An 8,482-nucleotide genomic window follows, 5' to 3' on the forward strand; every position below is an offset into this window, starting at 1 on the left:
CCCACTATTTATGTATAATAATAATGCAGCAATTAAAATGGTTAAAATGATAAATTTCTTATACATATTTTACAACAAAAATAATTGAAATGGGCAAAAATCCTGAATGACACTTTACTGAAGACATACAGATTGTTAATAAGTACATTAAAAGATGCTCAACATCATTACAGAAATGTCAACTAAAACCATGAAACACTACTACACACCTATTAGGATGGCCACTTTTTTTACTTTGTTTTGATTAACATATAATAATTGTACTTATATATGGAGTAGAGTGTGATAATTTGAAACTTGCATATAGTGTGTGATGATCAAATCAGGGTTATTAGCATTTCTCTTTCAAACTTGCATCAATTATTTGTGCTGGGAAGTCAAACTCCTCTCTTTTTAAAATAGGTGACAAATTCTTTATAAGACAGATAATAAATTGTTGTGAACTCTGGTCACCCTACTATGCTTTAGAAATTAGAATTTATTCTTCCTAACTGTATTTTGTACCCATTACCCAACTTCCCACCCCCTGCCCTTCTCAGCCTCTAGTGATCACTATTCTACTTTCTACTTCTATGAAATCTACTTCTAAATGTTAGGTCAGGACTTAAGCAGCTACGTGGGAGGGAGCAGAACAACTGAGGCAGCGGGCAGCAGGCCAAAGAGGGACCAATCAAACACGGACAGATAAACTCCACTGACCCTTACTTCCACCTGTCACTCAGCAGGACCCCCCCACCCCTACCTATTCTGGCCTATAAAGACCCTGGGCAGCCGGGCCTTGTGCAATTTTCTCTGGCTCTGCACCCTGACCTGAATCCCGGAGGGCTGAGAATTTCGCCTGAGAGCCAAATTCCAATAAAGTTTGCTTCGGTCATTTCTGTCCGCTTTTGTTTGGCCACCAGTCCTCGCCTTCAAGCTGACACGAAATATGAGTGAGAACATGGAATATTTGTTGTTCTCTGCCTGGTTGACCAAATTTTTTCTTGATGGGGGAGGGACACTGGGTATTGAACCCAGCGGCACTCAACCACTGAGCCACATCCCTAGCCTCCTTTTTATTTTTATTTTTTTTTTTATTTTTATTTTTTTTTGAGACAGGGTCTTGCTAAGTTGCTTAGGGCCTTATTAAGTTGCTAAGGTTGGCTTTGAATTTGTGACCCTCCTGCCTCAGTCTCCTGAGTTGCTGGGATTATAGGCCTGTGCTACCACGCCAAGCTTGGCTGACAGAATTTTTAAAAAAACTGGTAATGCCAAGTCCTGATGAGATTACAGAGCAACTAGAATTCTCTTACTTTGCTGACAGGATTGCACAATCGTTCAACCACTCTAGAAAATGGTTTCTTATAAAATTAAACATGCACTTAAAACATGATATCTATCTCAGAGCCTGCTATTTACCCCAGAGAAATATCCACACGAAAACTGTACAAAAAAAATACCCAGTAGCTCCACTTAAATCACCAAAAACTGTAAACAACCCAAATACCTTTCATTATGTAAATGGACTGTAATATATTATACAATGAAACACTACTCATAACATTACTATTACCATACCAAAAGGAATAAACTGTGATGGAATAAACTTGGATGAATCTCAAAGTCATTATGCCAAGTGAAGGAAGCCAGTCTCAAAAGACTGCACACTATTTGATTTCATTTACATGACATTCTTGAAAAGACAAAACCATGGTAATGAAGAACACATCAGTGGAAGCCAGGGATAAAAGAAGGTACCTATAAGGGGGTGGTGTAAGGGCATTTGGGATGGGGGCAATAGTACCATTCTTTATTATGATTGTAGTAATGGTTACATAAATCTGCACACCTGTTGAAAGTCATAGAACTACACACTTAAAAATGCCACATAAAAGTTCAATAAATATAAAAACATCAATAAAAATAAACAGTATTTTTTTAAAAAATGGTGCAGGGTAGCGATCCAAATACCAGACAAAATAGAATTCAAGCCCAAAAGTATTAAAGGTGACAAAAGGCACAATTCACAATGATGATATAACATTGAAGAATATATACTAAACAGGAACCAACTTTAAGAAGCAAAACCTACAGGTGATACACAGATACACAGAAACACATTGATAATAGGAAAGACTTTCACAAAACTCTCAATACAAGACTTATCAAGTAGAGAAAAAATAAGGGATAGAAATGGAGATAGAAGATATGAACAAGAAATAAAGGAGGTTTTGCAGATGTATATCAAATTCTACACCTGGATAACAAAGATCATATATTCTTCTCCACAACTCACAGCACATTCACAAAAAGATTATATATTAGATCACAATCAAAACATCTTCCATAAAGTAAAAATATTAAAGACAACAATCTATTATAACCAGAATTTACTACCACCAGCAACAGAAGAAGAAAAGTCTACCTATTTAAAAACTTAAGACTATATTAAAGTTCTGGATGAAAGGAAATACAACTAAAATTGGGGAAATTTAAAGAAATATAACCATAAAAACACATGGGAAATTTGAAGAAAAATAACAATGAAAACACATATTATATGAAAACCCAATGAAATCATCTAAGGGAAAAAATCATGAGTATCTTTGTAGGAGAGATCTGCAGTGAAATTCAACACCCATTCATGATTTTAAAAAAATACAAACAGGAAAATGAAAGAATACATTCAGGGAAATGAGGAATACTTCAATGTGAATGAATTGAATACTTCAATGAGGAATGTGGCAAAATACATATACCTAATCCTAAAGCCAAATTCTTATTTAATGGAGAAATACCAGAGGCACTTCCAATAATATCAGAACGTCCACTGTTCTCTGCTACCATTCACCATTGCATTTGGAGTATCAGTCAATGCAATGAGAACAGAGAAATCAATTAGAAGTACTGCAGATACTTGTCACTAATTGCAGATGACAGAATATTTGAAACCCCTGAAATCTATAGTAAAACTTATGTAATGATAAAGGAACTCAGTGAATATAAGATTAATATAAAAAACTATAGGCTTCATGTACAAATACCATCAACAGAAATATTACAGTAGAGAAAAATCTCATTAGCAATATTAACAAGATGATTATATCCTGAGGAATAAGTAAGAAATATGCAACCTGCGCAAGGAAAATTTTTAAGCACTATTGAAAAATGTTTAAAATGAGTTTGAACAAATGGAATTACTCACTGTTCCTGGGTAGGACTCAACAATGTAAAGATATCAGCTCTGCCCAGTTAATTTATAAACTCAATATAACCCCAATAAAAACACCGATAACAGACAATTTGATAAGGAAGTTCAAATGGAAAAACAAAAATTTGAGACTACCTAGGAAAACTGAAAGTAAAAAAAACTCTTAAGAGGGGATTAAAACATACTATATAAAGCCTTAATAATTTGACAGTATGGTACTGCTGCATGCATAGACAGAGACTAGGTTCAGAATTAAGACTCAAGCACTCATGTGTTATGATTTGAATTTAGTTCACATGTGTCTCCCAAAGGTTCATGTGCTGGAGAATTGGTCTTCAGTGTAGCAATGTTGGGAGATGGTAGAACCTTGTGGTGAGTATATCCTCAGAAGTGGTTAATGAAGTTCTTGTAGGGCAGTGGTTAGTTTCTGAGAGAGCACGTTATTAAAAAAAAAAAAGAAAAGAGCAAGATATATACCTGAATCTTTCTACTATATACTATGTATTTAAGAATAAGCTACAAATGGATTAGGGATCTAATGGGGAGGAAGAATTGAAACCACACTCACACCAAAGGAAACATGGGCAAATTTTAATGTTAGTAAAAGGAAGGGCTTTCTAATCATGATTTAAAATTCAGACAGTAAAATATTAATAAATTAAGCTATATAAACTGGGTGCAGTCATGCACACCTATAATCCCAGTGACTCTGGAGGCTGAGGCAGGATGATGGCAAGTTCAAAGTCAGCCTCTGCAACTCAGTGAGGCCCTAAGCAACTTAGTGAGACCCTGTTTCAAAATAAAAAGGGCTGGGGGTGGAGCTCAGTGTGAAAGTGCCACTGGGTTCGATACCCAGTACAAGAAATAAAAAAAGTTTAGGTACCCCAAAATTTTTAAATTTGTGTGTTAACAAAAATCAGGAAAAAGTCAAAAGATAATTGACAAACTGGGAGAAAATACTTACAACATGTACTAAAGACAAGGGACTAATATCCATCACATTATAAACAGTTCTTAAAAATTGAGGAACATAGTATTATTTGCAACAGTCCAAAGAAGTAAACCCAGGTGTCCATCAGCAGACAAATGGCTAAAAGAAATGTGGTACATACACAAAATGAAATATTATTCAGCCCTAAAAATGAAAGTAATTCTGACATGTGTTATAACATGGGAGAACTTTGGAGACATTATGCTAAGTGAAACAAGTCAAAAACACAAAGACAAAAACTATTCCACCATATGAGCCAAAGTATAGTCAAATTCATAGAAACAAAGTGGAATGGTGGTTGACAAGTCAAGTGGAGGCAAGGATAGAAGGGACAGTCAGTGTCTAATGGGTAAAGATTCAATGCAAGAGAATAAAAAAAGGTTCTAGAGATGAATGGATATGATGACTGCCCAACAATGTACATATATTTAATGCCACAGAATGGTACACTTAAAAATGGTTAAAGTGGCAAATTGTATTTTACATATAGCTTACCATAATTTTTTAAAAACACTAAGAAACAAAGATAAAGCCTGATTTTTAAAAAATGGAACAGACAATTCACAAAAGGAGACTAAAACTCTCTCATGAGATAGTTCAAACTCCCTCATAATTATAGAAATGCATGCTACAACAGCACCTAAACTCCATTTCTTATCTATCACAATGGCAAAAAAAATTAAAGAATGGAAGTACATTCTCTTGGTGAGGTTGTGAAGAAACAGGCACAATTCTTGCACAAATGCAAATTGATACCACCTTTCCAAAGGGGAATTTTCAATACCTGAGAAAATTGCATATGTGTTAAATTTTCAATCCAGCAATTCTACTTCTAGGAGTCTACCCTGAAAATGTACCTCCAACAATACAACATTACATGTGCACATAGTTATTCACTGTGTAGCGCTGCTTGCAACTGTAAGAGATTGCAAGCAATCTAAATGGCCATAGACAGGAGAATAGATGAATAAACTGTGGACAGCAATGCAAGGAAGAAATATGTAGCTACAAGAATTAATGAGAGGCAGGGCACAGTGGCACGTGCCTGTAATCTTAGCAACTTGGAAGGCTGAGGCAGGAGAATTCCAAGTTTAAAGCAAGCCTCAGCAACTTAGTAAGACCCTCATCAACTTAGTGGGACCCTAAGCAGGACCTCTCAAAATAAAAAATATATATATACTAGGGATGTAGTTCTCAATGGTAAAGCACTCCTGGGTTCGATCCTTAGTTCCTAATAATATTAAAAAGGAAATATTCATAGTAGTCTTATAATAATTAACAAGTTGAAACAACTGCAAAGCCCATCAACTGATGAATGGATAAAATGTTGTATATTCATACAATGAAACATTATTCAGTCAAAAAGAAAAATAAAATACTGACAATGTAAATAGACCATGAAAATATGCTAAGTGAAAGAAACCAATTACAAAAAAACCTCAGTATGATCCCATTTATATGAAATATCCAAAATACACACATTGAGACAGAAAGTAGATCAGTAGTTGCCTAAGGCTGGGGGAAGATGGAATAGGAGGTAACTACTGATGGATCAAGATTTCTTCCTGGAATGATAGAAATGTTTTAAAATTAATTGTGATGATGACTGCACAACTTGAGACTATACTAAAAACCACTGAACTACACACTTTAAATGTTTAAATGAGTGATTCTTTTTTTTTTTTTTTTTTGGTACTGAAAATTGAACCCATGGGCACTTTAACACTGAGCTACATTCCCAGTCCTTTTTATTTTTATAACCTGTAAGCCACTGGGCTTCTCATAATTCATCTGTCTTTCCAATGTGACTCCTCCTACAGGGTGATGGAATAAATTAATTTTTAAAAATGGACTGAAAAAATAAAATAAAATATACTTAAAAGAAATAATCATTTGAGATTATACATTTATCATTCTGTATGTAAGCAATTTGAGGATGATAATGTGTTTATTATTCACCATGAACCCCAGGGGAGCTTTAAAAAAAAAGCCAATTGTGGTAGTGCATACCTGTAATCCCAGTGCTCAGGAGGCCAAGAGGATGACAAGTTTACAGGTTTGAGGCCAGCTCAGAAATTTAGTGAGACCCTTCTCAGAATAAAAAATAAAAAGGACTGAGGGTATAGCTCAGTGATAAAGCACCTCTAGACTCAATTCCCAGTATCAAAACCAACCAAACAAACACAGCTATGATAGAAGAAAGATGAGGAAGAAAATACAAATTGTCAGAACTATTTTGGATTTCAGATCCAAAATACATCTCATATACAGAGATGTATTTTTTTCATATACCTCTCATACAAATAGCCTGAAGGTAATTTTATACAATATGTTTAATAATTATATACGTGAAACAAAGTTTCATGGTGTGGAACTTTCCACTTATGGAATCATGCCTGCACTCAGTTTCAGATTTTGGAGCATTTCAGATTTTTAGATTAGTGGTGCTCAACCTGTATTAATTTCTCAGATTCTCAGCCCAGCAGTTGCACTTTTCCCAGAACAGCACATTCAGCACTTTAAGCTCACAAGTATTCAAACTCTCCAGTTTCCACGAGTACAGTTTAGGAAATAGTTTCCATGATCTAACAACACATGATAAAGAACAGCACTTTGGGAACCTCAGCATCCTGATCAACAGTGATAAGTAGTAACATTTTCTAGTCTATTCTGGCCTAGGGGTCTGGAAGCTGAAGTCTTAAGCTCAGTTGTGGCAAGACCTAGCTGGGTGACTGACTTGGTGTAGATGCGCATTAAGTCACAGTTTCCTCTTGTGGGAGGTTCGGGACTAGAAAAGTTAATCAGTCCATTGCTTTCTTTGCACAGTCCAGGAGCAAAGAACAGTTTTTATATTTTTAATGAGGAAAAAATTCATAACACATGAAAATTACATAAAGGCTACCAAATTCAAATCTCGGTATTCATAAATATAATTTCTGTAAAACATAGCCACTCTTACGTGTTGTCTTTGATTGTATTCAAACTACAACAGAGTTGAAGTGGTGTATGGCTACCAAAGCCTAAAATGCTATTAAAAGTAGAGTTACTATATTTACAACACATTACAATAACACAATTTTATTCACAAAAAGTTTGCTGACCCCTGAACAAGACAGTTCTAAGGCTATTCCATTTCTAACCACAGTAATGTACCACACAGAAGGAACCTTAGCCACATGGAATCCAAATGTCCCACTTATGAACCGTATTAAGCCAGGTACTGAAGAATGATGTGGCCCAAAAGTCACCTGTGCTGATATCTGGGAATGTCATGTGAGATCTATCTAATCAGGGTCTGCCTCCTCCGAGGGGCAGTGCAGCACGATGGTCAAAATTCTCAGTTGGAGTCCTGCTGACCCACTAGATAACTTTAAGCACATCATTTCACCTTCCCTCGGTCTCACTTCCCACCCTGTAAATGGCACTAACAAGAGCACTCACCTCGCAGAGCTATTGTGAAGGTGAGTGAAAGGACGAGAGGAAAGGGTTAGCGACAGGCAGCAGACCCAGCAGACGCAGAATCAATGGTGGCTCCTATTGCTGTCACTGAGAACCACTCCTGAGACTAGAGACCATCCTACGCACCCTCAGAGAGGTGGTGAGGGCCATGAGAAGGCCCGCGGGGCAGACAGTGAACCCCGCCTCGTTCTTTCGGTATCCCGGCCTCGGTTTCCCTGACTGTGGCTCTGGGAATACCGGAGGAGCCCCCAGAGTCTTCAAGTGACTCCGCCTAGCGCCAGCAGCCTCTGTGGCCAGGCCCCAGGCTCACAAGAACAGCACCCCTACATCGGGACCGCCCCGCAACCTGCTGCCCGGGAACTCACCAGGTGTCTCCACGGCAACAACCCCTCCGCTGACCCCCTAGCCGGCCGGCAGCGCGCCTGACAACAAGACGAACTCCCATTGGCTCGGGTGCCGGCCCTGCCAGCCAATCAAAGTTGGCGCACGCGCCTCTCGCCCGCCCAGCTCACTGAGGCCCAGTAGGAGGCGCCCCTCAGATCCACGGGTTAAGCGTCTGGGACCTGAAGGGAGGAGCTTGTTGGGTCTGGAGCCTTGCTCTTAGTCCTTGAACTTCAGGAAGTCAGAGCTTCAGCTCGCGGTCTGACTCCCGTCCCATCACTTGTACTTGTGAAGCGCAGAGTTCCGTGTCTGGTCCTGAGCTTGGCTAAATAAGGGACTGTGTATTCTTGTTATGAGCCCGGGAAGGCGCTCTGAAGGAAGTGGAAACTTGGGGAACACTTAGATTGAACTAAGGGTGTCAGAGCGCTCTCATTCTTTGGGGTGGGGGAATTGAAGCCCCA

At 38.0% G+C, this 8,482-nt stretch overlaps 1 protein-coding gene across 3 annotated transcripts in view; it reads right to left on the reverse strand.

The window, feature by feature from the left end:
- CABIN1 (calcineurin binding protein 1) overlaps positions 1-8,093 on the reverse strand; it is a 145,279-nt gene extending 137,186 nt beyond the window's left edge. For 2 of the 3 annotated variants that reach the window (XM_079151857.1, XM_079151854.1), the window contains exon 1: positions 8,006-8,093. The gene's annotated coding sequence lies outside the window, so the exon portion shown is untranslated. The other variant, XM_079151856.1, reaches the window with a different exon arrangement.
- Positions 8,094-8,482: the final 389 nt, after the last annotated feature.

Source organism: Sciurus vulgaris (genome assembly GCF_902686455.1).
Source record: "Sciurus vulgaris genome assembly, chromosome: 8".
Taxonomy (NCBI): domain Eukaryota; kingdom Metazoa; phylum Chordata; class Mammalia; order Rodentia; family Sciuridae; genus Sciurus; species Sciurus vulgaris.